Here is a 20,917-nt window from a genome sequence, read left to right as displayed (position 1 = left end):
ATAAATAAGGTATTGTGGGCTGAGTCTTTCGCTTACGGCCATACCACCCTGAGCACGCCCGATCTCGTCTGATCTCGGAAGCTAAGCACGGTCGGGCTTGGTTAGTACTTGGATGGGAGACCGCCTGGGAATACCAGGTGCTGTAAGCTTTTTCGAATTTGCTTTGCAACCAGCAGAGGGAACGGTTGCTGCTGCTTTAAAGGAGAAACATCTTGGAAAGAGCAGGAAAGACTCACCATCAAAGAAAACAAGGATATGGAACCCTGACATTATTACTGTTGGAAATTATTGATAATTGTCATGATTTGATGATGGTGGTTCAGATGTATAAATAAGGTATTGTGGGTTGAGTCTTTCGCTTACGGCAATACCACCCTGAGCACGCCCGATCTCGTCTGATCTCGGAAGCTAAGCGTGGTCGGGCTTGGTTAGTACTTGGATGGGAGACCGCCTGGGAATACCAGGTGCTGTAAGCTTTTTCGAATTTGCTTTGCAACCAGCAGAGGGAACGGTTGCTGCTGCTTTAAAGGAGAAACATCTTGGAAAGAGCAGGAAAGACTCACCATCAAAGAAAACAAGGATATGGAACCCTGACATTATTACTGATGGAAATGATTGATAATTGTCATAATTTGATGATGGTGGTGGTGGTTCACATGTATAAATAAGGTATTGTGGGTTGAGTCTTTCGCTTACGGCCATACCACCCTGAGCACGCCCGATCTCGTCTGATCTCGGAAGCTAAGCATGGTCGGGCTAGGTTAGTACTTGGATGGGACACCGCCTGGGAATACCAGGTGCTGTAAGCTTTTTCGAATTTGCTTTGCAACCAGCAGAGGGAACGGTTGCTGCTGCTTTAAAGGAGAAACATCTTGGAAAGAGCAGGAAAGACTCACCATCAAATAAAACAAGGATATGGAACCCTGACATTATTACTGTTGGAAATTATTGATAATTGTCATGATTTGATGATGGTGGTTCACCTGTATAAATAAGGTATTGTGGGTTGAGTCTTTCGCTTACGGCCATACCACCCTGAGCACGCCCGATCTCGTCTGATCTCGGAAGCTAAGCATGGTCGGGCTTGGTTAGTACTTGGATGGGAGACCGCCTGGGAATACCAGGTGCTGTAAGCTTTTTCGAATTTGCTTTGCAACCAGCAGAGGGAACGGTTGCTGCTGCTTTAAAGGAGAAACATCTTGGAAAGAGCAGGAAAGACTCACCATCAAAGTAAACAAGGATATGGAACCCTGACATTATTACTGTTGGAAATTATTGATAATTGTCATGATTTGATGATGGTGGTTCACATGTATAAATAAGGTATTGTGGGTTGAGTCTTTTGCTTACGGCCATACCACTCTGAGCACGCCCGATCTCGTCTGATCTCGGAAGCTAAGCATGGTCGGGCTTGGTTAGTACTTGGATGGGAGACCGCCTGGGAATACCAGGTGCTGTTAGCTTTTTCGAATTTGCTTTGCAACCAGCAGAGGGAATGGTTGCTGCTGCTTTAAAGGAGAAACATCTTGGAAAGAGCAGGAAAGACTCACCATCAAAGAAAACAAGGATATGGAACCCTGGCATTATTACTGATGGAAATTATTGATAATTGTCATGATTTGATGATGGTGGTAGTGGTTCACATGTATAAATAAAGTATTGTGGGTTGAGTCTTTCGCTTACGGCCATACCACCCTGAGCACGCCCGATCTCGTCTGATCTCGGAAGCTATGCAGGGTCTGGCTTGGTTAGTACTTGGAAAGGAGACCGCCTGGGAATACCAGGTGCTGTAAGCTTTTTCGAATTTGCTTTGCAACCAGCAGAGGGAACGGTTGCTGCTGCTTTAAAGGAGAAACATCTTGGAAAGAGCAGGAAAGACTCACCATCAAAGAAAACAAGGATATGGAACCCTGACATTATTACTGTTGGAAATTATTGATAATTTTCATGATTTGATGATGGTGGTTCAGATGTATAAATAAGGTATTGTGGGCTGAGTCTTTCGCTTACGGCCATACCACCCTGAGCACGCCCGATCTCGTCTGATCTCGGAAGCTAAGCACGGTCGGGCTTGGTTAGTACTTGGATGGGAGACCGCCTGGGAATACCAGGTGCTGTTAGCTTTTTCGAATTTGCTTTGCAACCAGCAGAGGGAATGGTTGCTGCTGCTTTAAAGGAGAAACATCTTGGAAAGAGCAGGAAAGACTCACCATCAAAGAAAACAAGGATATGGAACCCTGGCATTATTACTGATGGAAATTATTGATAATTGTCATGATTTGATGATGGTGGTAGTGGTTCACATGTATAAATAAGTATTGTGGGTTGAGTCTTTCGCTTACGGCCATACCACCCTGAGCACGCCCAATCTCGTCTGATCTCGGAAGCTAAGCAGGGTCTGGCTTGGTTAGTACTTGGATGGGAGACCGCCTGGGAATACCAGGTGCTGTAAGCTTTTTCGAATTTGCTTTGCAACCAGCAGAGGGAACGGTTGCTGCTGCTTTAAAGGAGAAACATCTTGGAAAGAGCAGGAAAGACTCACCATCAAAGAAAACAAGGATATGGAACCCTGACATTATTACTGATGGAAATGATTGATAATTGTCATGATTTGATGATGGTGGTGGTGGTTCACATGTATAAATAAGGTATTGTGGGTTGAGTCTTTCGCTTACGGCCATACCACCCTGAGCACGCCCGATCTCGTCTGATCTCGGAAGCTAAGCAGGGTCTGGCTTGGTTAGTACTTGGATGGGAGACCGCCTGGGAATACCAGGTGCTGTAAGCTTTTTCGAATTTGCTTTGCAACCAGCAGAGGGAACGGTTGCTGCTGCTTTAAAGGAGAAACATCTTGGAAAGAGCAGGAAAGACTCACCATCAAAGAAAACAAGGATATGGAACCCTGACATTATTACTGTTGGAAATTATTGATAATTTTCATGATTTGATGATGGTGGTTCACATGTATAAATAAGGTATTGTGGGTTGAGTCTTTTGCTTACGGCCATACCACTCTGAGCACGCCCGATCTCGTCTGATCTCGGAAGCTAAGCATGGTCGGGCTTGGTTAGTACTTGGATGGGAGACCGCCTGGGAATACCAGGTGCTGTAAGCTTTTTCGAATTTGCTTTGCAACCAGCAGAGGGAATGGTTGCTGCTGCTTTAAAGGAGAAACATCTTGGAAAGAGCAGGAAAGACTCACCATCAAAGAAAACAAGGATATGGAACCCTGGCATTATTACTGATGGAAATTATTGATAATTGTCATGATTTGATGATGGTGGTAGTGGTTCACATGTATAAATAAGTATTGTGGGTTGAGTCTTTCGCTTACGGCCATACCACCCTGAGCACGCCCGATCTCGTCTGATCTCGGAAGCTAAGCAGGGTCGGGCTTGGTTAGTACTTGGATGGGAGACCGCCTGGGAATACCAGGTGCTGTAAGCTTTTTCGAATTTGCTTTGCAACCAGCAGAGGGAACGGTTGCTGCTGCTTTAAAGGAGAAACATCTTGGAAAGAGCAGGAAAGACTCACCATCAAAGAAAACAAGGATATGGAACCCTGACATTATTACTGATGGAAATGAATGATAATTGTCATGATTTGATGATGGTGGTGGTGGTTCACATGTATATATAAGGTATTGTGGGTTGAGTCTTTCGCTTACGGCCATACCACCCTGAGCACGCCCGATCTCATCTGATCTCGGAAGCTAAGCATGGTCGGGCTAGGTTAGTACTTGGATGGGAGACCGCCTGGGAATACCAGGTGCTGTAAGCTTTTTCGAATTTGCTTTGCAACCAGCAGAGGGAACGGTTGCTGCTGCTTTAAAGGAGAAACATCTTGGAAAGAGCAGGAAAGACTCACCATCAAAGAAAACAAGGATATGGAACCCTGACATTATTACTGATGGAAATGATTGATAATTGTCATGATTTGATGATGGTGGTGGTGGTTCACATGTATAAATAAGGTATTGTGGGTTGAGTCTTTCGCTTACGGCCATACCACCCTGAGCACGCCCGATCTCGTCTGATCTAGGAAGCTAAGCATGGTCGGGCTTGGTTAGTACTTGGATGGGAGACCGCCTGGGAATACCAGGTGCTGTAAGCTTTTTCGAATTTGCTTTGCAACCAGCTGAGGGAACGGTTGCTGCTGCTTTAAAGGAGAAACATCTTGGAAAGAGCAGGAAAGACTCACCATCAAAGAAAACAAGGATATGGAACCCTGACATTATTACTGATGGAAATGCTTGATAATTGTCATGATTTGATGATGGTGGTGGTGGTTCACATGTATAAATAAGGTATTGTGGGTTGAGTCTTTCGCTTACCGCCATACCACACTGAGCACGCCCGATCTCGTCTGATCTCGGAAGCTAAGCAGGGTCGGGCTTGGTTAGTACTTGGATGGGAGACTGCCTGGGAATACCAGGTGCTGTAAGCTTTTTCGAATTTGCTTTGCAACCAGCAGAGGGAACGGTTGCTGCTGCTTTAAAGGAGAAACATCTTGGAAAGAGCAGGAAAGACTCAACATCAAAGAAAACAAGGATATGGAACCCTGACATTACTACTGATGGAAACGATTGATAATTGTCATGATTTGATGATGGTGGTTCACATGTATAAATAAGGTATTGTGGGTTGTGTCTTTCGCTTACGGCCATACCACCCTGAGCACGCCCGATCTCGTCTGATCTCGGAAGCTAAGCATGGTCGGGCTTGGTTAGTACTTGGATGGGAGACCGCCTGGGAATAACAGGTGCTGTAAGCTTTTTCGAATTTGCTTTGCAACCAGCAGAGGGAACGGTTGCTGCTGCTTTAAAGGAGAAACATCTTGGAAAGAGCAGGAAAGACTCACCATCAAAGAAAACAAGGATATGGAACCCTGACATTATTACTGATGGAAATGAATGATAATTGTCATGATTTGATGATGGTGGTGGTGGTTCACATGTATATATAAGGTATTGTGGGTTGAGTCTTTCGCTTACGGCCATACCACCCTGAGCACGCCCGATCTCGTCTGATCTCGGAAGCTAAGCATGGTCGGGCTAGGTTAGTACTTGGATGGGAGACCGCCTGGGAATACCAGGTGCTGTAAGCTTTTTCGAATTTGCTTTGCAACCAGCAGAGGGAACGGTTGCTGCTGCTTTAAAGGAGAAACATCTTGGAAAGAGCAGGAAAAACTCACCATCAAAGAAAACAAGGATATGGAACCCTGACATTATTACTGTTGGAAATTATTGATAATTGTCATGATTTGATGATGGTGGTTCACATGTATAAATAAGGTATTGTGGGTTGAGTCTTTCGCTTACGGCCATACCACTCTGAGCACGCCCGATCTCGTCTGATCTCGGAAGCTAAGCATGGTCGGGCTTGGTTAGTACTTGGATGGGAGACCGCCTGGGAATACCAGGTGCTGTAAGCTTTTTCGAATTTGCTTTGCAACCAGCAGAGGGAATGGTTGCTGCTGCTTTAAAGGAGAAACATCTTGGAAAGAGCAGGAAAGACTCACCATCAAAGAAAACAAGGATATGGAACCCTGACATTATTACTGATGGAAATTATTGATAATTGTCATGATTTGATGATGGTGGTAGTGGTTCACATGTATAAATAAAGTATTGTGGGTTGAGTCTTTCGCTTACGGCCATACCACCCTGAGCACGCCCGATCTCGTCTGATCTCGGAAGCTATGCAGGGTCTGGCTTGGTTAGTACTTGGAAGGGAGACCGCCTGGGAATACCAGGTGCTGTAAGCTTTTTCGAATTTGCTTTGCAACCAGCAGAGGGAACGGTTGCTGCTGCTTTAAAGGAGAAACATCTTGGAAAGAGCAGGAAAGACTCACCATCAAAGAAAACAAGGATATGGAACCCTGACATTATTACTGTTGGAAATTATTGATAATTTTCATGATTTGATGATGGTGGTTCAGATGTATAAATAAGGTATTGTGGGCTGAGTCTTTCGCTTACGGCCATACCACCCTGAGCACGCCCGATCTCGTCTGATCTCGGAAGCTAAGCACGGTCGGGCTTGGTTAGTACTTGGATGGGAGACCGCCTGGGAATACCAGGTGCTGTAAGCTTTTTCGAATTTGCTTTGCAACCAGCAGAGGGAACGGTTGCTGCTGCTTTAAAGGAGAAACATCTTGGAAAGAGCAGGAAAGACTCACCATCAAAGAAAACAAGGATATGGAACCCTGACATTATTACTGTTGGAAATTATTGATAATTGTCATGATTTGATGATGGTGGTTCAGATGTATAAATAAGGTATTGTGGGTTGAGTCTTTCGCTTACGGCAATACCACCCTGAGCACGCCCGATCTCGTCTGATCTCGGAAGCTAAGCGTGGTCGGGCTTGGTTAGTACTTGGATGGGAGACCGCCTGGGAATACCAGGTGCTGTAAGCTTTTTCGAATTTGCTTTGCAACCAGCAGAGGGAACGGTTGCTGCTGCTTTAAAGGAGAAACATCTTGGAAAGAGCAGGAAAGACTCACCATCAAAGAAAACAAGGATATGGAACCCTGACATTATTACTGATGGAAATGATTGATAATTGTCATAATTTGATGATGGTGGTGGTGGTTCACATGTATAAATAAGGTATTGTGGGTTGAGTCTTTCGCTTACGGCCATACCACCCTGAGCACGCCCGATCTCGTCTGATCTCGGAAGCTAAGCATGGTCGGGCTAGGTTAGTACTTGGATGGGACACCGCCTGGGAATACCAGGTGCTGTAAGCTTTTTCGAATTTGCTTTGCAACCAGCAGAGGGAACGGTTGCTGCTGCTTTAAAGGAGAAACATCTTGGAAAGAGCAGGAAAGACTCACCATCAAATAAAACAAGGATATGGAACCCTGACATTATTACTGTTGGAAATTATTGATAATTGTCATGATTTGATGATGGTGGTTCACCTGTATAAATAAGGTATTGTGGGTTGAGTCTTTCGCTTACGGCCATACCACCCTGAGCACGCCCGATCTCGTCTGATCTCGGAAGCTAAGCATGGTCGGGCTTGGTTAGTACTTGGATGGGAGACCGCCTGGGAATACCAGGTGCTGTAAGCTTTTTCGAATTTGCTTTGCAACCAGCAGAGGGAACGGTTGCTGCTGCTTTAAAGGAGAAACATCTTGGAAAGAGCAGGAAAGACTCACCATCAAAGTAAACAAGGATATGGAACCCTGACATTATTACTGTTGGAAATTATTGATAATTGTCATGATTTGATGATGGTGGTTCACATGTATAAATAAGGTATTGTGGGTTGAGTCTTTTGCTTACGGCCATACCACTCTGAGCACGCCCGATCTCGTCTGATCTCGGAAGCTAAGCATGGTCGGGCTTGGTTAGTACTTGGATGGGAGACCGCCTGGGAATACCAGGTGCTGTTAGCTTTTTCGAATTTGCTTTGCAACCAGCAGAGGGAATGGTTGCTGCTGCTTTAAAGGAGAAACATCTTGGAAAGAGCAGGAAAGACTCACCATCAAAGAAAACAAGGATATGGAACCCTGGCATTATTACTGATGGAAATTATTGATAATTGTCATGATTTGATGATGGTGGTAGTGGTTCACATGTATAAATAAAGTATTGTGGGTTGAGTCTTTCGCTTACGGCCATACCACCCTGAGCACGCCCGATCTCGTCTGATCTCGGAAGCTATGCAGGGTCTGGCTTGGTTAGTACTTGGAAAGGAGACCGCCTGGGAATACCAGGTGCTGTAAGCTTTTTCGAATTTGCTTTGCAACCAGCAGAGGGAACGGTTGCTGCTGCTTTAAAGGAGAAACATCTTGGAAAGAGCAGGAAAGACTCACCATCAAAGAAAACAAGGATATGGAACCCTGACATTATTACTGTTGGAAATTATTGATAATTTTCATGATTTGATGATGGTGGTTCAGATGTATAAATAAGGTATTGTGGGCTGAGTCTTTCGCTTACGGCCATACCACCCTGAGCACGCCCGATCTCGTCTGATCTCGGAAGCTAAGCACGGTCGGGCTTGGTTAGTACTTGGATGGGAGACCGCCTGGGAATACCAGGTGCTGTTAGCTTTTTCGAATTTGCTTTGCAACCAGCAGAGGGAATGGTTGCTGCTGCTTTAAAGGAGAAACATCTTGGAAAGAGCAGGAAAGACTCACCATCAAAGAAAACAAGGATATGGAACCCTGGCATTATTACTGATGGAAATTATTGATAATTGTCATGATTTGATGATGGTGGTAGTGGTTCACATGTATAAATAAGTATTGTGGGTTGAGTCTTTCGCTTACGGCCATACCACCCTGAGCACGCCCAATCTCGTCTGATCTCGGAAGCTAAGCAGGGTCTGGCTTGGTTAGTACTTGGATGGGAGACCGCCTGGGAATACCAGGTGCTGTAAGCTTTTTCGAATTTGCTTTGCAACCAGCAGAGGGAACGGTTGCTGCTGCTTTAAAGGAGAAACATCTTGGAAAGAGCAGGAAAGACTCACCATCAAAGAAAACAAGGATATGGAACCCTGACATTATTACTGATGGAAATGATTGATAATTGTCATGATTTGATGATGGTGGTGGTGGTTCACATGTATAAATAAGGTATTGTGGGTTGAGTCTTTCGCTTACGGCCATACCACCCTGAGCACGCCCGATCTCGTCTGATCTCGGAAGCTAAGCAGGGTCTGGCTTGGTTAGTACTTGGATGGGAGACCGCCTGGGAATACCAGGTGCTGTAAGCTTTTTCGAATTTGCTTTGCAACCAGCAGAGGGAACGGTTGCTGCTGCTTTAAAGGAGAAACATCTTGGAAAGAGCAGGAAAGACTCACCATCAAAGAAAACAAGGATATGGAACCCTGACATTATTACTGTTGGAAATTATTGATAATTTTCATGATTTGATGATGGTGGTTCACATGTATAAATAAGGTATTGTGGGTTGAGTCTTTTGCTTACGGCCATACCACTCTGAGCACGCCCGATCTCGTCTGATCTCGGAAGCTAAGCATGGTCGGGCTTGGTTAGTACTTGGATGGGAGACCGCCTGGGAATACCAGGTGCTGTAAGCTTTTTCGAATTTGCTTTGCAACCAGCAGAGGGAATGGTTGCTGCTGCTTTAAAGGAGAAACATCTTGGAAAGAGCAGGAAAGACTCACCATCAAAGAAAACAAGGATATGGAACCCTGGCATTATTACTGATGGAAATTATTGATAATTGTCATGATTTGATGATGGTGGTAGTGGTTCACATGTATAAATAAGTATTGTGGGTTGAGTCTTTCGCTTACGGCCATACCACCCTGAGCACGCCCGATCTCGTCTGATCTCGGAAGCTAAGCAGGGTCGGGCTTGGTTAGTACTTGGATGGGAGACCGCCTGGGAATACCAGGTGCTGTAAGCTTTTTCGAATTTGCTTTGCAACCAGCAGAGGGAACGGTTGCTGCTGCTTTAAAGGAGAAACATCTTGGAAAGAGCAGGAAAGACTCACCATCAAAGAAAACAAGGATATGGAACCCTGACATTATTACTGATGGAAATGAATGATAATTGTCATGATTTGATGATGGTGGTGGTGGTTCACATGTATATATAAGGTATTGTGGGTTGAGTCTTTCGCTTACGGCCATACCACCCTGAGCACGCCCGATCTCATCTGATCTCGGAAGCTAAGCATGGTCGGGCTAGGTTAGTACTTGGATGGGAGACCGCCTGGGAATACCAGGTGCTGTAAGCTTTTTCGAATTTGCTTTGCAACCAGCAGAGGGAACGGTTGCTGCTGCTTTAAAGGAGAAACATCTTGGAAAGAGCAGGAAAAACTCACCATCAAAGAAAACAAGGATATGGAACCCTGACATTATTACTGTTGGAAATTATTGATAATTGTCATGATTTGATGATGGTGGTGGTGGTTCACATGTATAAATAAAGTATTGTGGGTTGAGTCTTTCGCTTACGGCCATACCACCCTGAGCACGCCCGATCTCGTCTGATCTCGGAAGCTATGCAGGGTCTGGCTTGGTTAGTACTTGGAAAGGAGACCGCCTGGGAATACCAGGTGCTGTAAGCTTTTTCGAATTTGCTTTGCAACCAGCAGAGGGAACGGTTGCTGCTGCTTTAAAGGAGAAACATCTTGGAAAGAGCAGGAAAGACTCACCATCAAAGAAAACAAGGATATGGAACCCTGACATTATTACTGTTGGAAATTATTGATAATTTTCATGATTTGATGATGGTGGTTCAGATGTATAAATAAGGTATTGTGGGCTGAGTCTTTCGCTTACGGCCATACCACCCTGAGCACGCCCGATCTCGTCTGATCTCGGAAGCTAAGCACGGTCGGGCTTGGTTAGTACTTGGATGGGAGACCGCCTGGGAATACCAGGTGCTGTAAGCTTTTTCGAATTTGCTTTGCAACCAGCAGAGGGAACGGTTGCTGCTGCTTTAAAGGAGAAACATCTTGGAAAGAGCAGGAAAGACTCACCATCAAAGAAAACAAGGATATGGAACCCTGACATTATTACTGTTGGAAATTATTGATAATTGTCATGATTTGATGATGGTGGTTCAGATGTATAAATAAGGTATTGTGGGTTGAGTCTTTCGCTTACGGCAATACCACCCTGAGCACGCCCGATCTCGTCTGATCTCGGAAGCTAAGCGTGGTCGGGCTAGGTTAGTACTTGGATGGGAGACCGCCTGGGAATACCAGGTGCTGTAAGCTTTTTCGAATTTGCTTTGCAACCAGCAAAGGGAACGGTTGCTGCTGCTTTAAAGGAGAAACATCTTGGAAAGAGCAGGAAAAACTCACCATCAAAGAAAACAAGGATATGGAACCCTGACATTATTACTGTTGGAAATTATTGATAATTGTCATGATTTGATGATGGTGGTAGTGGTTCACATGTATAAATAAAGTATTGTGGGTTGAGTCTTTCGCTTACGGCCATACCACCCTGAGCACGCCCGATCTCGTCTGATCTCGGAAGCTAAGCAGGGTCTGGCTTGGTTAGTACTTGGATGGGAGACTGCCTGGGAATACCAGGTGCTGTAAGCTTTTTCGAATTTGCTTTGCAACCAGCAGAGGGAATGGTTGCTGCTGCTTTAAAGGAGAAACATCTTGGAAAGAGCAGGAAAGACTCACCATCAAAGAAAACAAGAGTATGGAACCCTGGCATTATTACTGATGGAAATTATTGATAATTGTCATGATTTGATGATGGTGGTAGTGGTTCACATGTATAAATAAGTATTGTGGGTTGAGTCTTTCGCTTACGGCCATACCACCCTGAGCACGCCCGATCTCGTCTGATCTCGGAAGCTAAGCAGGGTCTGGCTTGGTTAGTACTTGGATGGGAGACCGCCTGGGAATACCAGGTGCTGTAAGCTTTTTCGAATTTGCTTTGCAACCAGCAGAGGGAACGGTTGCTGCTGCTTTAAAGGAGAAACATCTTGGAAAGGGCAGGAAAGACTCACCATCAAAGAAAACAAGGATATGGAACCCTGACATTATTACTGTTGGAAATTATTGATAATTTTCATGATTTGATGATGGTGGTTCAGATGTATAAATAAGGTATTGTGGGCTGAGTCTTTCGCTTACGGCCATACCACCCTGAGCACGCCCGATCTCGTCTGATCTCGGCAGCTAAGCACGGTCGGGCTTGGTTAGTACTTGGATGGGAGACCGCCTGGGAATACCAGGTGCTGTAAGCTTTTTCGAATTTGCTTTGCAACCAGCAGAGGGAACGGTTGCTGCTGCTTTAAAGGAGAAACATCTTGGAAAGAGCAGGAAAGACTCACCATCAAAGAAAATAAGGATATGGAACCCTGACATTATTACTGTAGGAAATTATTGATAATTTTCATGATTTGATGATGAAGGTTCAGATGTATAAATAAGGTATTGTGGGCTGAGTCTTTCGCTTACGGCCATACCACCCTGAGCACGCCCGATCTCGTCTGATCTCGGAAGCTAAGCACGGTCGGGCTTGGTTAGTACTTGGATGGGAGACCGCCTGGGAATACCAGGTGCTGTAAGCTTTTTCGAATTTGCTTTGCAACCAGCAGAGGGAACGGTTGCTGCTGCTTTAAACGAGAAACATCTTGGAAAGAGCAGGAAAGACTCACCATCAAAGAAAACAAGGATATGGAACCCTGACATTATTACTGTTGGAAATTATTGATAATTGTCATGATTTGATGATGGTGGTTCAGATGTATAAATAAGGTATTGTGGGTTGAGTCTTTCGCTTACGGCAATACCACCCTGAGCACACCCGATCTCGTCTGATCTCGGAAGCTAAGCGTGGTCTGGCTTGGTTAGTACTTGGATGGGAGACCGCCTGGGAATACCAGGTGCTGTAAGCTTTTTCGAATTTGCTTTGCAACCAGCAGAGGGAACGGTTGCTGCTGCTTTAAAGGAGAAACATCTTGGAAAGAGCAGGAAAGACTCACCATCAAAGAAAACAAGGATATGGAACCCTGACATTATTACTGATGGAAATGATTGATAATTGTCATAATTTGATGATGGTGGTGGTGGTTCACATGTATAAATAAGGTATTGTGGGTTGAGTCTTTCGCTTACGGCCATACCACCCTGAGCACGCCCGATCTCGTCTGATCTCGGAAGCTAAGCATGGTCGGGCTTGGTTAGTACTTGGATGGGAGACCGCCTGGGAATACCAGGTGCTGTAAGCTTTTTCGAATTTGCTTTGCAACCAGCAGAGGGAACGGTTGCTGCTGCTTTAAAGGAGAAACATCTTGGAAAGAGCAGGAAAGACTCACCATCAAAGAAAACAAGGATATGGAACCCTGACATTATTACTGTTGGAAATTATTGATAATTGTCATGATTTGATGATGGTGGTTCAGATGTATAATTAAGGTATTGTGGGTTGAGTCTTTCGCTTACGGCCATACCACCCTGAGCACGCCCGATCTCGTCTGATCTCGGAAGCTAAGCATGGTCGGGCTTGGTTAGTACTTGGATGGGAGACCGCCTGGGAATACCAGGTGCTGTAAGCTTTTTCGAATTTGCTTTGCAACCAGCAGAGGGAACGGTTGCTGCTGCTTTAAAGGAGAAACATCTTGGAAAGAGCAGGAAAGACTCACCATCAAAGAAAACAAGGATATGGAACCCTGACATTATTACTGTTGGAAATTATTGATAATTGTCATGATTTGATGATGGTGGTTCAGATGTATAATTAAGGTATTGTGGGTTGAGTCTTTCGCTTACGGCCATACCACCCTGAGCACGCCCGATCTCGTCTGATCTCGGAAGCTAAGCATGGTCGGGCTAGGTTAGTACTTGGATGGGAGACCGCCTGGGAATACCAGGTGCTGTAAGCTTTTTCGAATTTGCTTTGCAACCAGCAGAGGGAACGGTTGCTGCTGCTTTAAAGGAGAAACATCTTGGAAAGAGCAGGAAAGACTCACCATCAAAGTAAACAAGGATATGGAACCCTGACATTATTACTGTTGGAAATTATTGATAATTGTCATGATTTGATGATGGTGGTTCACATGTATAAATAAGGTATTGTGGGTTGAGTCTTTTGCTTACGGCCATACCACTCTGAGCACGCCCGATCTCGTCTGATCTCGGAAGCTAAGCATGGTCGGGCTTGGTTAGTACTTGGATGGGAGACCGCCTGGGAATACCAGGTGCTGTTAGCTTTTTCGAATTTGCTTTGCAACCAGCAGAGGGAATTGTTGCTGCTGCTTTAAAGGAGAAACATCTTGGAAAGAGCAGGAAAGACTCACCATCAAAGAAAACAAGGATATGGAACCCTGGCATTATTACTGATGGAAATTATTGATAATTGTCATGATTTGATGATGGTGGTAGTGGTTCACATGTATAAATAAGTATTGTGGGTTGAGTCTTTCGCTTACGGCCATACCACCCTGAGCACGCCCGATCTCGTCTGATCTCGGAAGCTAAGCAGGGTCTGGCTTGGTTAGTACTTGGATGGGAGACCGCCTGGGAATACCAGGTGCTGTAAGCTTTTTCGAATTTGCTTTGCAACCAGCAGAGGGAACGGTTGCTGCTGCTTTAAAGGAGAAACATCTTGGAAAGAGCAGGAAAGACTCACCATCAAAGAAAACAAGGATATGGAACCCTGACATTATTACTGTTGGAAATTATTGATAATTTTCATGATTTGATGATGGTGGTTCAGATGTATAAATAAGGTATTGTGGGCTGAGTCTTTCGCTTACGGCCATACCACCCTGAGCACGCCCGATCTCGTCTGATCTCGGCAGCTAAGCACGGTCGGGCTTGGTTAGTACTTGGATGGGAGACCGCCTGGGAATACCAGGTGCTGTAAGCTTTTTCGAATTTGCTTTGCAACCAGCAGAGGGAACGGTTGCTGCTGCTTTAAAGGAGAAACATCTTGGAAAAAGCAGGAAAGACTCACCATCAAAGAAAACAAGGACATGGAACCCTGACATTATTACTGTTGGAAATTATTGATAATTGTCATGATTTGATGATGGTGGTTCAGATGTATAAATAAGGTATTGTGGGTTGAGTCTTTCGCTTACGGCCATACCACCCTGTGCACGCCCGATCTCGTCTGATCTCGGAAGCTAAGCGTGGTCGGGCTTGGTTAGTACTTGGATGGGAGACCGCCTGGGAATACCAGGTGCTGTAAGCTTTTTCGAATTTGCTTTGCAACCAGCAGAGGGAACGGTTGCTGCTGCTTTAAAGGAGAAACATCTTGGAAAGAGCAGGAAAGACTCACCATCAAAGAAAACAAGGATATGGAACCCTGACATTATTACTGATGGAAATGATTGATAATTGTCATAATTTGATGATGGTGGTGGTGGTTCACATGTATAAATAAGGTATTGTGGGTTGAGTCTTTCGCTTACGGCCATACCACCCTGAGCACGCCCGATCTCGTCTGATCTCGGAAGCTAAGCATGGTCGGGCTAGGTTAGTACTTGGATGGGACACCGCCTGGGAATACCAGGTGCTGTAAGCTTTTTCGAATTTGCTTTGCAACCAGCAGAGGGAACGGTTGCTGCTGCTTTAAAGGAGAAACATCTTGGAAAGAGCAGGAAAGACTCACCATCAAAGAAAACAAGGATATGGAACCCTGACATTATTACTGTTGGAAATTATTGATAATTGTCATGATTTGATGATGGTGGTTCAGATGTATAATTAAGGTATTGTGGGTTGAGTCTTTCGCTTACGGCCATACCACCCTGAGCACGCCCGATCTCGTCTGATCTCGGAAGCTAAGCATGGTCGGGCTAGGTTAGTACTTGGATGGGAGACCGCCTGGGAATACCAGGTGCTGTAAGCTTTTTCGAATTTGCTTTGCAACCAGCAAAGGGAACGGTTGCTGCTGCTTTAAAGGAGAAACATCTTGGAAAGAGCAGGAAAAACTCACCATCAAAGAAAACAAGGATATGGAACCCTGACATTATTACTGTTGGAAATTATTGATAATTGTCATGATTTGATGATGGTGGTTCACATGTATAAATAAGGTATTGTGGGTTGAGTCTTTCGCTTACGGCCATATCACCCTGAGCACGCCCGATCTCGTCTGATCTCGGAAGCAAAGCATGGTTGGGCTAGGTTAGTACTTGGATGGGAGACCGCCTGGGAATACCAGGTGCTGTAAGCTTTTTCGAATTTGCATTGCAACCAGCAGAGGGAATGGTTGCTGCTGCTTTAAAGGAGAAACATCTTGGAAAGAGCAGGAAAGACTCACCATCAAAGAAAACAAGGATATGGAACCCTGGCATTATTACTGATGGAAATTATTGATAATTGTCATGATTTGATGATGGTGGTAGTGGTTCACATGTATAAATAAGTATTGTGGGTTGAGTCTTTCGCTTACGGCCATACCACCCTGAGCACGCCCGATCTCGTCTGATCTCGGAAGCTAAGCAGCGTCTGGCTTGGTTAGTACTTGGATGGGAGACCGCCTGGGAATACCAGGTGCTGTAAGCTTTTTCGAATTTGCTTTGCAACCAGCAGAGGGAACGGTTGCTGCTGCTTTAAAGGAGAAACATCTTGGAAAGAGCAGGAAAGACTCACCATCAAAGAAAACAAGGATATGGAACCCTGACATTATTACTGTTGGAAATTTTTGATAATTTTCATGATTTGATGATGGTGGTTCACATGTATAAATAAGGTATTGTGGGTTGAGTCTTTTGCTTACGGCCATACCACTCTGAGCACGCCCGATCTCGTCTGATCTCGGAAGCTAAGCATGGTCGGGCTTGGTTAGTACTTGGATGGGAGACCGCCTGGGAATACCAGGTGCTGTAAGCTTTTTCGAATTTGCTTTGCAACCAGCAGAGGGAATGGTTGCTGCTGCTTTAAAGGAGAAACATCTTGGAAAGAGCAGGAAAGACTCACCATCAAAGAAAACAAGGATATGGAACCCTGGCATTATTACTGATGGAAATTATTGATAATTGTCATGATTTGATGATGGTGGTAGTGGTTCACATGTATAAATAAGTATTGTGGGTTGAGTCTTTCGCTTACGGCCATACCACCCTGAGCACGCCCGATCTCGTCTGATCTCGGAAGCTAAGCAGGGTCTGGCTTGGTTAGTACTTGGATGGGAGACCGCCTGGGAATACCAGGTGCTGTAAGCTTTTTCGAATTTTCTTTGCAACCAGCAGAGGGAACGGTTGCTGCTGCTTTAAAGGAGAAACATCTTGGAAAGAGCAGGAAAGACTCACCATCAAAGAAAACAAGGATATGGAACCCTGACATTATTACTGTTGGAAATTATTGATAATTTTCATGATTTGATGATGGTGGTTCAGATGTATAAATAAGGTATTGTGGGCTGAGTCTTTCGCTTACGGCCATACCACCCTGAGCACGCCCGATCTCGTCTGATCTCGGCAGCTAAGCACGGTCGGGCTTGGTTAATACTTGGATGGGAGACCGCCTGGGAATACCAGGTGCTGTAAGCTTTTTCGAATTTGCTTTGCAACCAGCAGAGGGAACGGTTGCTGCTGCTTTAAAGGAGAAACATCTTGGAAAGAGCAGGAAAGACTCACCATCAAAGAAAATAAGGATATGGAACCCTGACATTATTACTGTTGGAAATTATTGATAATTGTCATGATTTGATGATGGTGGTTCAGATGTATAAATAAGGTATTGTGGGTTGAGTCTTTCGCTTACGGCCATACCACCCTGAGCACGCCCGATCTCGTCTGATCTCGGAAGCTAAGCGTGGTCGGGCTTGGTTAGTACTTGGATGGGAGACCGCCTGGGAATACCTGGTGCTGTAAGCTTTTTCGAATTTGCTTTGCAACCAGCTGAGGGAACGGTTGCTGCTGCTTTAAAGGAGAAACATCTTGGAAAGAGCAGGAAAGACTCACCATCAAAGAAAACAAGGATATGGAACCCTGACATTATTACTGATGGAAATGCTTGATAATTGTCATGTTTTGATGATGGTGGTGGTGGTTCACATGTATAAATAAGGTATTGTGGGTTGAGTCTTTCGCTTACGGCCATAACACCCTGAGCACGCCCGATCTCGTCTGATCTCGGAAGCTAAGCACGGTCGGGCTTGGTTAGTACTTGGATGGGAGACCGCCTGGGAATACCAGGTGCTGTAAGCTTTTTCGAATTTGCTTTGCAACCAGCAGAGGGAACGGTTGCTGCTGCTTTAAAGGAGAAACATCTTGGAAAGAGCAGGAAAGACTCAACATCAAAGAAAACAAGGATATGGAACCCTGACATTATTACTGATGGAAATGATTGATAATTGTCATGATTTGATGATGGTGGTGGTGGTTCACATGTATAAATAAGGTATTGTGGGTTGAGTCTCTCGCTTACGGCCATACCACCCTGAGCACGCCCGATCTTGTCTGATCTCGGAAGCTAAGCAGGGTCGGGCTTGGTCAGTACTTGGATGGGAGACCGCCTGGGAATACCAGGTGCTGTAAGCTTTTTCGAATTTGCTTTGCAACCAGCAGAGGGAACGGTTGCTGCTGCTTTAAAGGAGAAACATCTTGGAAAGAGCAGGAAAGACTCAACATCAAAGAAAACAAGGATATGGAACCCTGACATTATTACTGATGGAAATGATTGATAATTGTCATGATTTGATGATGGTGGTGGTGGTTCACATGTATAAATAAGGTATTGTGGGTTGAGTCTTTCGCTTACGGCCATACCACCCTGAGCACGCCCGATCTCGTCTGATCTCGGAAGCTAAGCAGGGTAGGGCTTGGTTAGTACTTGGATGGGAGACCGCCTGGGAATACCAGGTGCTGTAAGCTTTTTCGAATTTGCTTTGCAACCAGCTGAGGGAACGGTTGCTGCTGCTTTAAAGGAGAAACATCTTGGAAAGAGCAGGAAAGACTCACCATCAAAGAAAACAAGGATATGGAACCCTGACATTATTACTGATGGAAATGCTTGATAATTGTCATGTTTTGATGATGGTGGTGGTGGTTCACATGTATAAATAAGGTATTGTGGGTTGAGTCTTTCGCTTACGGCCATACCACCCTGAGCACGCCCGATCTCGTCTGATCTCGGAAGCTAAGCAAGGTCGGGCTTGGTTAGTACTTGGATGGGAGACCGCCTGGGAATACCAGGTGCTGTAAGCTTTTTCGAATTTGCTTTGCAACCAGCAGAGGGAACGGTTGCTGCTGCTTTAAAGGAGAAACATCTTGGAAAGAGCAGGAAAGACTCAACATCAAAGAAAACAAGGATATGGAACCCTGACATTATTACTGATGGAAATGATTGATAATTGTCATGATTTGATGATGGTGGTGGTGGTTCACATGTATAAATAAGGTATTGTGGGTTGAGTCTTTCGCTTACGGCCATACCACCCTGAGCACGCCCGATCTTGTCTGATCTCGGAAGCTAAGCAGGGTCGGGCTTGGTTAGTACTTGGATGGGAGACCGCCTGGGAATACCAGGTGCTGTAAGCTTTTTCGAATTTGCTTTGCAACCAGCAGAGGGAACGGTTGCTGCTGCTTTAAAGGAGAAACATCTTGGAAAGAGCAGGAAAGACTCAACATCAAAGAAAACAAGGATATGGAACCCTGACATTATTACTGATGGAAATGATTGATAATTGTCATGATTTGATGATGGTGGTGGTGGTTCACATGTATAAATAAGGTATTGTGGGTTGAGTCTTTCGCTTACGGCCATACCACCCTGAGCACGCCCGATCTCGTCTGATCTCGGAAGCTAAGCAGGGTCGGGCTTGGTTAGTACTTGGATGGGAGACCGCCTGGGAATACCAGGTGCTGTAAGCTTTTTCGAATTTGCTTTGCAACCAGCTGAGGGAACGGTTGCTGCTGCTTTAAAGGAGAAACATCTTGGAAAGAGCAGGAAAGACTCACCATCAAAGAAAACAAGGATATGGAACCCTGACATTATTACTGATGGAAATGCTTGATAATTGTCATGATTTGATGATGGTGGTGGTGGTTCACATGTATAAATAAGGTATTGTGGGTTGACTCTTTCGCTTACGGCCATACCACCCTGAGCACGCCCGATCTCGTCTGATCTCGGAAGCTAAGCAGGGTCGGGCTTGGTTAGTACTTGGATGGGAGACCGCCTGGGAATACCAGGTGCTGTAAGCTTTTTCGAATTTGCTTTGCAACCAGCTGAGGGAACGGTTGCTGCTGCTTTAAAGGAGAAACATCTTGGAAAGAGCAGGAAAGACTCACCATCAAAGAAAACAAGGATATGGAACCCTGACATTATTACTGATGGAAATGCTTGATAATTGTCATGATTTGATGATGGTGGTGGTGGTTCACATGTATAAATAAGGTATTGTGGGTTGAGTCTTTCGCTTACGGCCATACCACCCTGAGCACGCCCGATCTCGTCTGATCTCGGAAGCTAAGCAGGGTCGGGCTTGGTTAGTACTTGGATGGGAGACCGCCTGGGAATACCAGGTGCTGTAAGCTTTTTCGAATTTGCTTTGCAACCAGCTGAGGGAACGGTTGCTGCTGCTTTAAAGGAGAAACATCTTGGAAAGAGCAGGAAAGACTCACCATCAAAGAAAACAAGGATATGGAACCCTGACATTATTACTGATGGAAATGCTTGATAATTGTCATGATTTGATGATGGTGGTGGTGGTTCACATGTATAAATAAGGTATTGTGGGTTGAGTCTTTCGCTTACGGCCATACCACCCTGAGCACGCCCGATCTCGTCTGATCTCGGAAGCTAAGCAGGGTCGGGCTTGGTTAGTACTTGGATGGGAGACAGCCTGGGAATACCAGGTGCTGTAAGCTTTTTCGAATTTGCTTTGCAACCACCTGAGGGAACGGTTGCTGCTGCTTTAAAGGAGAAACATCTTGGAAAGAGCAGGAAAGACTCACCATCAAAGAAAACAAGGATATGGAACCCTGACATTATTACTGATGGAAATGCTTGATAATTGTCATGATTTGATGATGGTGGTGCTGGTTCACATGTATAAATAAGGTTTTGTGGGTTGAGTCTTTCGCTTACGGCCATACCACCCTGAGCACGCCCGATCTCGTCTGATCTCGGAAGCTAAGCAGGGTCGGGCTTGGTTAGTACTTGGATGGGAGACTGCCTGGGAATACCAGGTGCTGTAAGCTTTTTCGAATTTGCTTTGCAACCAGCAGAGGGAACGGTTGCTGCTGCTTTAAAGGAGAAACATCTTGGAAAGAGCAGGAAAGACTCAACATCAAAGAAAACAAGGATATGGAACCCTGACATTATTACTGATGGAAATGATTGATAATTGTTATGATTTGATGATGGTGGTGGTGGTTCACATGTATAAATAAGGTATTGTGGGTTGAGTCTTTCGCTTACGGCCATACCACCCTGAGCACGCCCGATCTCGTCTGATCTCGGAAGCTAAGCAGGGTCGGGCTTGGTTAGTACTTGGAT

The 20,917-nt window shown here is 45.1% G+C and overlaps 61 non-coding genes and 3 pseudogenes across 61 annotated transcripts in view; all 64 read left to right on the top strand.

The window, feature by feature from the left end:
- The first annotated feature begins 30 nt into the window (after positions 1–30).
- LOC133006406 (5S ribosomal RNA) lies at positions 31–149 on the top strand. The gene has a single exon (XR_009678938.1). It is a non-coding gene; the product is annotated as a 5S ribosomal RNA (ribosomal RNA).
- Positions 150–357: 208 nt separating this feature from the next.
- LOC133007125 (5S ribosomal RNA) lies at positions 358–476 on the top strand. The gene has a single exon (XR_009679617.1). It is a non-coding gene; the product is annotated as a 5S ribosomal RNA (ribosomal RNA).
- A 214-nt stretch (positions 477–690) lies between these two features.
- On the top strand, positions 691–809 carry LOC133006907 (5S ribosomal RNA). Its single transcript, XR_009679412.1, has one exon. It is a non-coding gene; the product is annotated as a 5S ribosomal RNA (ribosomal RNA).
- Positions 810–1,017: 208 nt separating this feature from the next.
- On the top strand, positions 1,018–1,136 carry LOC133006572 (5S ribosomal RNA). The gene has a single exon (XR_009679095.1). It is a non-coding gene; the product is annotated as a 5S ribosomal RNA (ribosomal RNA).
- A 208-nt stretch (positions 1,137–1,344) lies between these two features.
- On the top strand, positions 1,345–1,463 carry LOC133007244 (5S ribosomal RNA). The gene has a single exon (XR_009679730.1). It is a non-coding gene; the product is annotated as a 5S ribosomal RNA (ribosomal RNA).
- Positions 1,464–1,677: 214 nt separating this feature from the next.
- Positions 1,678–1,796, top strand: LOC133007767 (5S ribosomal RNA; annotated as a pseudogene).
- Positions 1,797–2,004: 208 nt separating this feature from the next.
- LOC133007017 (5S ribosomal RNA) lies at positions 2,005–2,123 on the top strand. Its single transcript, XR_009679515.1, has one exon. It is a non-coding gene; the product is annotated as a 5S ribosomal RNA (ribosomal RNA).
- Positions 2,124–2,336: 213 nt separating this feature from the next.
- On the top strand, positions 2,337–2,455 carry LOC133007541 (5S ribosomal RNA). Its single transcript, XR_009680006.1, has one exon. It is a non-coding gene; the product is annotated as a 5S ribosomal RNA (ribosomal RNA).
- A 214-nt stretch (positions 2,456–2,669) lies between these two features.
- Positions 2,670–2,788, top strand: LOC133006822 (5S ribosomal RNA). Its single transcript, XR_009679330.1, has one exon. It is a non-coding gene; the product is annotated as a 5S ribosomal RNA (ribosomal RNA).
- A 208-nt stretch (positions 2,789–2,996) lies between these two features.
- LOC133006878 (5S ribosomal RNA) lies at positions 2,997–3,115 on the top strand. Its single transcript, XR_009679384.1, has one exon. It is a non-coding gene; the product is annotated as a 5S ribosomal RNA (ribosomal RNA).
- Positions 3,116–3,328: 213 nt separating this feature from the next.
- LOC133008241 (5S ribosomal RNA) lies at positions 3,329–3,447 on the top strand. Its single transcript, XR_009680513.1, has one exon. It is a non-coding gene; the product is annotated as a 5S ribosomal RNA (ribosomal RNA).
- Positions 3,448–3,661: 214 nt separating this feature from the next.
- Positions 3,662–3,780, top strand: LOC133006029 (5S ribosomal RNA). Its single transcript, XR_009678586.1, has one exon. It is a non-coding gene; the product is annotated as a 5S ribosomal RNA (ribosomal RNA).
- A 214-nt stretch (positions 3,781–3,994) lies between these two features.
- LOC133007518 (5S ribosomal RNA) lies at positions 3,995–4,113 on the top strand. The gene has a single exon (XR_009679985.1). It is a non-coding gene; the product is annotated as a 5S ribosomal RNA (ribosomal RNA).
- A 214-nt stretch (positions 4,114–4,327) lies between these two features.
- On the top strand, positions 4,328–4,446 carry LOC133007617 (5S ribosomal RNA). Its single transcript, XR_009680078.1, has one exon. It is a non-coding gene; the product is annotated as a 5S ribosomal RNA (ribosomal RNA).
- Positions 4,447–4,654: 208 nt separating this feature from the next.
- LOC133007011 (5S ribosomal RNA) lies at positions 4,655–4,773 on the top strand. Its single transcript, XR_009679510.1, has one exon. It is a non-coding gene; the product is annotated as a 5S ribosomal RNA (ribosomal RNA).
- Positions 4,774–4,987: 214 nt separating this feature from the next.
- On the top strand, positions 4,988–5,106 carry LOC133006232 (5S ribosomal RNA). Its single transcript, XR_009678775.1, has one exon. It is a non-coding gene; the product is annotated as a 5S ribosomal RNA (ribosomal RNA).
- A 208-nt stretch (positions 5,107–5,314) lies between these two features.
- LOC133006877 (5S ribosomal RNA) lies at positions 5,315–5,433 on the top strand. Its single transcript, XR_009679383.1, has one exon. It is a non-coding gene; the product is annotated as a 5S ribosomal RNA (ribosomal RNA).
- Positions 5,434–5,647: 214 nt separating this feature from the next.
- LOC133007678 (5S ribosomal RNA) lies at positions 5,648–5,766 on the top strand. The gene has a single exon (XR_009680135.1). It is a non-coding gene; the product is annotated as a 5S ribosomal RNA (ribosomal RNA).
- A 208-nt stretch (positions 5,767–5,974) lies between these two features.
- Positions 5,975–6,093, top strand: LOC133006405 (5S ribosomal RNA). Its single transcript, XR_009678937.1, has one exon. It is a non-coding gene; the product is annotated as a 5S ribosomal RNA (ribosomal RNA).
- A 208-nt stretch (positions 6,094–6,301) lies between these two features.
- On the top strand, positions 6,302–6,420 carry LOC133007124 (5S ribosomal RNA). The gene has a single exon (XR_009679616.1). It is a non-coding gene; the product is annotated as a 5S ribosomal RNA (ribosomal RNA).
- A 214-nt stretch (positions 6,421–6,634) lies between these two features.
- Positions 6,635–6,753, top strand: LOC133006906 (5S ribosomal RNA). Its single transcript, XR_009679411.1, has one exon. It is a non-coding gene; the product is annotated as a 5S ribosomal RNA (ribosomal RNA).
- A 208-nt stretch (positions 6,754–6,961) lies between these two features.
- LOC133006571 (5S ribosomal RNA) lies at positions 6,962–7,080 on the top strand. The gene has a single exon (XR_009679094.1). It is a non-coding gene; the product is annotated as a 5S ribosomal RNA (ribosomal RNA).
- A 208-nt stretch (positions 7,081–7,288) lies between these two features.
- On the top strand, positions 7,289–7,407 carry LOC133007243 (5S ribosomal RNA). The gene has a single exon (XR_009679729.1). It is a non-coding gene; the product is annotated as a 5S ribosomal RNA (ribosomal RNA).
- Positions 7,408–7,621: 214 nt separating this feature from the next.
- On the top strand, positions 7,622–7,740 carry LOC133007766 (5S ribosomal RNA; annotated as a pseudogene).
- Positions 7,741–7,948: 208 nt separating this feature from the next.
- LOC133007014 (5S ribosomal RNA) lies at positions 7,949–8,067 on the top strand. Its single transcript, XR_009679513.1, has one exon. It is a non-coding gene; the product is annotated as a 5S ribosomal RNA (ribosomal RNA).
- Positions 8,068–8,280: 213 nt separating this feature from the next.
- LOC133007540 (5S ribosomal RNA) lies at positions 8,281–8,399 on the top strand. The gene has a single exon (XR_009680005.1). It is a non-coding gene; the product is annotated as a 5S ribosomal RNA (ribosomal RNA).
- Positions 8,400–8,613: 214 nt separating this feature from the next.
- Positions 8,614–8,732, top strand: LOC133006821 (5S ribosomal RNA). Its single transcript, XR_009679329.1, has one exon. It is a non-coding gene; the product is annotated as a 5S ribosomal RNA (ribosomal RNA).
- Positions 8,733–8,940: 208 nt separating this feature from the next.
- On the top strand, positions 8,941–9,059 carry LOC133006876 (5S ribosomal RNA). The gene has a single exon (XR_009679382.1). It is a non-coding gene; the product is annotated as a 5S ribosomal RNA (ribosomal RNA).
- Positions 9,060–9,272: 213 nt separating this feature from the next.
- LOC133008240 (5S ribosomal RNA) lies at positions 9,273–9,391 on the top strand. The gene has a single exon (XR_009680512.1). It is a non-coding gene; the product is annotated as a 5S ribosomal RNA (ribosomal RNA).
- Positions 9,392–9,605: 214 nt separating this feature from the next.
- LOC133006028 (5S ribosomal RNA) lies at positions 9,606–9,724 on the top strand. The gene has a single exon (XR_009678585.1). It is a non-coding gene; the product is annotated as a 5S ribosomal RNA (ribosomal RNA).
- Positions 9,725–9,938: 214 nt separating this feature from the next.
- Positions 9,939–10,057, top strand: LOC133007765 (5S ribosomal RNA; annotated as a pseudogene).
- A 208-nt stretch (positions 10,058–10,265) lies between these two features.
- Positions 10,266–10,384, top strand: LOC133006404 (5S ribosomal RNA). Its single transcript, XR_009678936.1, has one exon. It is a non-coding gene; the product is annotated as a 5S ribosomal RNA (ribosomal RNA).
- A 208-nt stretch (positions 10,385–10,592) lies between these two features.
- LOC133007021 (5S ribosomal RNA) lies at positions 10,593–10,711 on the top strand. The gene has a single exon (XR_009679519.1). It is a non-coding gene; the product is annotated as a 5S ribosomal RNA (ribosomal RNA).
- Positions 10,712–10,925: 214 nt separating this feature from the next.
- LOC133007212 (5S ribosomal RNA) lies at positions 10,926–11,044 on the top strand. The gene has a single exon (XR_009679699.1). It is a non-coding gene; the product is annotated as a 5S ribosomal RNA (ribosomal RNA).
- Positions 11,045–11,257: 213 nt separating this feature from the next.
- LOC133006819 (5S ribosomal RNA) lies at positions 11,258–11,376 on the top strand. Its single transcript, XR_009679328.1, has one exon. It is a non-coding gene; the product is annotated as a 5S ribosomal RNA (ribosomal RNA).
- A 208-nt stretch (positions 11,377–11,584) lies between these two features.
- On the top strand, positions 11,585–11,703 carry LOC133006786 (5S ribosomal RNA). The gene has a single exon (XR_009679297.1). It is a non-coding gene; the product is annotated as a 5S ribosomal RNA (ribosomal RNA).
- A 208-nt stretch (positions 11,704–11,911) lies between these two features.
- LOC133006403 (5S ribosomal RNA) lies at positions 11,912–12,030 on the top strand. Its single transcript, XR_009678935.1, has one exon. It is a non-coding gene; the product is annotated as a 5S ribosomal RNA (ribosomal RNA).
- A 208-nt stretch (positions 12,031–12,238) lies between these two features.
- On the top strand, positions 12,239–12,357 carry LOC133007543 (5S ribosomal RNA). The gene has a single exon (XR_009680008.1). It is a non-coding gene; the product is annotated as a 5S ribosomal RNA (ribosomal RNA).
- A 214-nt stretch (positions 12,358–12,571) lies between these two features.
- Positions 12,572–12,690, top strand: LOC133006570 (5S ribosomal RNA). The gene has a single exon (XR_009679093.1). It is a non-coding gene; the product is annotated as a 5S ribosomal RNA (ribosomal RNA).
- Positions 12,691–12,898: 208 nt separating this feature from the next.
- Positions 12,899–13,017, top strand: LOC133006569 (5S ribosomal RNA). The gene has a single exon (XR_009679092.1). It is a non-coding gene; the product is annotated as a 5S ribosomal RNA (ribosomal RNA).
- A 208-nt stretch (positions 13,018–13,225) lies between these two features.
- Positions 13,226–13,344, top strand: LOC133006231 (5S ribosomal RNA). The gene has a single exon (XR_009678774.1). It is a non-coding gene; the product is annotated as a 5S ribosomal RNA (ribosomal RNA).
- Positions 13,345–13,552: 208 nt separating this feature from the next.
- LOC133007242 (5S ribosomal RNA) lies at positions 13,553–13,671 on the top strand. The gene has a single exon (XR_009679728.1). It is a non-coding gene; the product is annotated as a 5S ribosomal RNA (ribosomal RNA).
- Positions 13,672–13,884: 213 nt separating this feature from the next.
- Positions 13,885–14,003, top strand: LOC133006818 (5S ribosomal RNA). Its single transcript, XR_009679327.1, has one exon. It is a non-coding gene; the product is annotated as a 5S ribosomal RNA (ribosomal RNA).
- Positions 14,004–14,211: 208 nt separating this feature from the next.
- Positions 14,212–14,330, top strand: LOC133006785 (5S ribosomal RNA). Its single transcript, XR_009679296.1, has one exon. It is a non-coding gene; the product is annotated as a 5S ribosomal RNA (ribosomal RNA).
- Positions 14,331–14,538: 208 nt separating this feature from the next.
- LOC133006921 (5S ribosomal RNA) lies at positions 14,539–14,657 on the top strand. The gene has a single exon (XR_009679425.1). It is a non-coding gene; the product is annotated as a 5S ribosomal RNA (ribosomal RNA).
- A 214-nt stretch (positions 14,658–14,871) lies between these two features.
- On the top strand, positions 14,872–14,990 carry LOC133006905 (5S ribosomal RNA). Its single transcript, XR_009679410.1, has one exon. It is a non-coding gene; the product is annotated as a 5S ribosomal RNA (ribosomal RNA).
- Positions 14,991–15,198: 208 nt separating this feature from the next.
- On the top strand, positions 15,199–15,317 carry LOC133006230 (5S ribosomal RNA). Its single transcript, XR_009678773.1, has one exon. It is a non-coding gene; the product is annotated as a 5S ribosomal RNA (ribosomal RNA).
- A 208-nt stretch (positions 15,318–15,525) lies between these two features.
- On the top strand, positions 15,526–15,644 carry LOC133007161 (5S ribosomal RNA). The gene has a single exon (XR_009679651.1). It is a non-coding gene; the product is annotated as a 5S ribosomal RNA (ribosomal RNA).
- Positions 15,645–15,857: 213 nt separating this feature from the next.
- On the top strand, positions 15,858–15,976 carry LOC133007474 (5S ribosomal RNA). Its single transcript, XR_009679943.1, has one exon. It is a non-coding gene; the product is annotated as a 5S ribosomal RNA (ribosomal RNA).
- A 208-nt stretch (positions 15,977–16,184) lies between these two features.
- LOC133006875 (5S ribosomal RNA) lies at positions 16,185–16,303 on the top strand. Its single transcript, XR_009679381.1, has one exon. It is a non-coding gene; the product is annotated as a 5S ribosomal RNA (ribosomal RNA).
- Positions 16,304–16,516: 213 nt separating this feature from the next.
- LOC133006817 (5S ribosomal RNA) lies at positions 16,517–16,635 on the top strand. Its single transcript, XR_009679326.1, has one exon. It is a non-coding gene; the product is annotated as a 5S ribosomal RNA (ribosomal RNA).
- Positions 16,636–16,843: 208 nt separating this feature from the next.
- On the top strand, positions 16,844–16,962 carry LOC133007361 (5S ribosomal RNA). The gene has a single exon (XR_009679838.1). It is a non-coding gene; the product is annotated as a 5S ribosomal RNA (ribosomal RNA).
- A 208-nt stretch (positions 16,963–17,170) lies between these two features.
- On the top strand, positions 17,171–17,289 carry LOC133006764 (5S ribosomal RNA). Its single transcript, XR_009679276.1, has one exon. It is a non-coding gene; the product is annotated as a 5S ribosomal RNA (ribosomal RNA).
- A 214-nt stretch (positions 17,290–17,503) lies between these two features.
- Positions 17,504–17,622, top strand: LOC133007317 (5S ribosomal RNA). Its single transcript, XR_009679797.1, has one exon. It is a non-coding gene; the product is annotated as a 5S ribosomal RNA (ribosomal RNA).
- Positions 17,623–17,836: 214 nt separating this feature from the next.
- Positions 17,837–17,955, top strand: LOC133006891 (5S ribosomal RNA). Its single transcript, XR_009679396.1, has one exon. It is a non-coding gene; the product is annotated as a 5S ribosomal RNA (ribosomal RNA).
- Positions 17,956–18,169: 214 nt separating this feature from the next.
- Positions 18,170–18,288, top strand: LOC133006241 (5S ribosomal RNA). The gene has a single exon (XR_009678784.1). It is a non-coding gene; the product is annotated as a 5S ribosomal RNA (ribosomal RNA).
- A 214-nt stretch (positions 18,289–18,502) lies between these two features.
- LOC133006371 (5S ribosomal RNA) lies at positions 18,503–18,621 on the top strand. The gene has a single exon (XR_009678905.1). It is a non-coding gene; the product is annotated as a 5S ribosomal RNA (ribosomal RNA).
- A 214-nt stretch (positions 18,622–18,835) lies between these two features.
- On the top strand, positions 18,836–18,954 carry LOC133006616 (5S ribosomal RNA). The gene has a single exon (XR_009679137.1). It is a non-coding gene; the product is annotated as a 5S ribosomal RNA (ribosomal RNA).
- A 214-nt stretch (positions 18,955–19,168) lies between these two features.
- Positions 19,169–19,287, top strand: LOC133008239 (5S ribosomal RNA). The gene has a single exon (XR_009680511.1). It is a non-coding gene; the product is annotated as a 5S ribosomal RNA (ribosomal RNA).
- A 214-nt stretch (positions 19,288–19,501) lies between these two features.
- On the top strand, positions 19,502–19,620 carry LOC133008238 (5S ribosomal RNA). The gene has a single exon (XR_009680510.1). It is a non-coding gene; the product is annotated as a 5S ribosomal RNA (ribosomal RNA).
- Positions 19,621–19,834: 214 nt separating this feature from the next.
- LOC133008236 (5S ribosomal RNA) lies at positions 19,835–19,953 on the top strand. Its single transcript, XR_009680508.1, has one exon. It is a non-coding gene; the product is annotated as a 5S ribosomal RNA (ribosomal RNA).
- A 214-nt stretch (positions 19,954–20,167) lies between these two features.
- Positions 20,168–20,286, top strand: LOC133006998 (5S ribosomal RNA). The gene has a single exon (XR_009679498.1). It is a non-coding gene; the product is annotated as a 5S ribosomal RNA (ribosomal RNA).
- A 214-nt stretch (positions 20,287–20,500) lies between these two features.
- LOC133006150 (5S ribosomal RNA) lies at positions 20,501–20,619 on the top strand. The gene has a single exon (XR_009678698.1). It is a non-coding gene; the product is annotated as a 5S ribosomal RNA (ribosomal RNA).
- A 214-nt stretch (positions 20,620–20,833) lies between these two features.
- Positions 20,834–20,917, top strand: part of LOC133008235 (5S ribosomal RNA) — a 119-nt gene continuing 35 nt past the window's right edge. Inside the window, exon 1 of the ribosomal RNA XR_009680507.1 lies at positions 20,834–20,917. This exon is cut by the window's right edge and continues 35 nt beyond it. This is a non-coding gene — a ribosomal RNA (5S ribosomal RNA).

Source organism: Limanda limanda, chromosome 7 (genome assembly GCF_963576545.1).
Source record: "Limanda limanda chromosome 7, fLimLim1.1, whole genome shotgun sequence".
Classification (NCBI taxonomy): domain Eukaryota; kingdom Metazoa; phylum Chordata; class Actinopteri; order Pleuronectiformes; family Pleuronectidae; genus Limanda; species Limanda limanda.
The sequence above is the reverse complement of the archived record's forward strand: the minus strand, read 5'-3'. Positions and strand labels throughout refer to the sequence as shown.